General features: G+C 32.6%; 1 non-coding gene across 1 annotated transcript; it reads left to right on the top strand.

Moving 5' to 3' along the window:
• The first annotated feature begins 303 nt into the window (after positions 1-303).
• Positions 304-410, top strand: LOC139845764 (small nucleolar RNA R71). The gene has a single exon (XR_011758522.1). It is a non-coding gene; the product is annotated as a small nucleolar RNA R71 (small nucleolar RNA).
• Positions 411-2,055: the final 1,645 nt, after the last annotated feature.

Here is a 2,055-nt window from a genome sequence, read left to right as displayed (position 1 = left end):
TCACAACTAATGCGTATTGTGTGAATATCTTTAGTCATCTTTTCCATTCGTCTCTCGAAAGCATCTAACTTTGCGGAAATGGAATCAAAGTCATGGCTAGAATCGGCTCTAGCCTCTTTAGATGAACGAGGAATATCTTTTTCCTGGTGCCACTCATGTGAGTGGGAGGCTGTGTTATCAATAATTTTGTAAGCTTCAGTTGCGGTTTTCTTCATAATGGAACCACCAGCTGCTATGTCGATGTCTTTTCGTGTAGTAATGTCGCATCCTTGGTAGAATATTTGTACTATTTGATAAGTGTCTAAACCATGTTGAGGACATCCTCTCAACAACTTTTCAAATCTTGTCCACGCTTCATATAGAGTTTCATTTGGCTTTTGCATGAAAGTAACAATTTCTCCTTGAAGTCTCACGGCTTTAGATGCCGGAAAGAATCTTTTAAGAAAATTTTCAACTAAAACATCCCATGTATCAATCGCCCTTTCAGGTAACGATTTTAACTAATCTTTGGCTTCTCCCTTTAAAGTCCAGGGAAATAACATGAGATAGATATGTTCATCCTCAACTTCTCTAATTTTAAATAGAGTACAGATCCTATTAAAGGTACGAAGATGTTCGTTTAGATCTTCCTTCGGCGTACCACTAAATTGGCACTGATTAGTTACCATGTATAGGATTTGTGCTTTGATTTCGTAATATGGTGCATTAATGTCTGGTTGAGTAATTGCGTGACCTTGGCCAGTGCGTGTAGCTCTCATTCGGTCTTCCATACTTAGAGGTTCTTGATTTTCCATGATTGAGTTTGTTGAATCTGAATCACTAGGGGATTTGGATTTAATGGTTTCTTCCTCGACAATCTCTGGATGAGTAATTTGTGGTTCAGGATCTCTGAATTACCCTTGAATATCCTCCGGGTTCTTAATTATGAGATCGGGTTCAAAAAATGGATTATCGGAAATTTGAATTGGAGTACTTGGTCGACTAGATGACGATTCTAAACAAAAATCAACGGCGACAATGTTGGCTAGATGTCTTGATTGAGTTACAGGAGGTGAACGTATGAAAGGTGGTGAACGTTTTGCTCGGTGCATTCACAGAATATCCTATTAGTTATAAAAATAAAAAAAATTATATAAGTTATCAAATTAATAGACTTTTCTGATTTTGCCCACGTTTTGAATAGCCAATAGATGCAGCAGGTAGCCAGGACCCTTTAAATCGGAAGCCCACAACTCGCCACTAACAAATCCAACTATTACTACGAACCAGAAAATTTTGGATGTCTATCAATTTAACCGCTTAAAATAATTTTTCGTCGAAATTTTGAAGAAGATAAAAATCTATGTCCTAAAAACTAGAGCGTAGAAATGAGAAAGAAAAAGAGCGCGTCGAAAAATAAGAGTCGAAAAACAAACGTCGAAAAACAAAAATAAGAAAGTAGAGCGTCGGAACTTAAAAGTCTAAAAACTAAATATTAAAAGTTGCGTCTAAAGGAATTAAAGCTTAAAAAGAATTCTATATCCAAAACGGTAATATATTAAATAGGCACTAAAATCTATTAAATATTAAAGCGATAAGCGACGTCGTAAAATTCTAAAGCGTCTAAATCTTAATCTAAAGAAAAAGCACTTAAGGGATTTTACGGCAAAGCCTAAGAATCTAGAAATATAAAATTACTACGGAAAAATACTAAGTTTAAAACTAATTACGAACGATAAATATACAATTTATGATTAAACGACTAAAAAGATACAAAATATAAAAATAAAACTTAAAGTTATAAAAATACAATTTTTATAAAAATATTATTTTTATATTATTATTTTATATAAGTACTAATTTTATAGTAATTAATAAAACTAATTAAAACTTAAAATACAAATTTAATTAAAATTAAAACTAATTATTATTTAATTAAAACCCTAATCTATTAATTAATAATAATAATAATAATAATAATAATAATAATAATTAAAACAAACCCTAATCCGTACAAGGTACAGACGTGTCAGACCATACCATACGGTCGCATGGGTTTAGAGCCTCATCCTCATG

The sequence above is a fragment of the Rutidosis leptorrhynchoides genome, chromosome 4, assembly GCF_046630445.1.
Source record: "Rutidosis leptorrhynchoides isolate AG116_Rl617_1_P2 chromosome 4, CSIRO_AGI_Rlap_v1, whole genome shotgun sequence".
In the NCBI taxonomy this organism is placed as follows: Eukaryota; Viridiplantae; Streptophyta; class Magnoliopsida; order Asterales; family Asteraceae; genus Rutidosis; species Rutidosis leptorrhynchoides.
The sequence above is the reverse complement of the archived record's forward strand: the minus strand, read 5'-3'. Positions and strand labels throughout refer to the sequence as shown.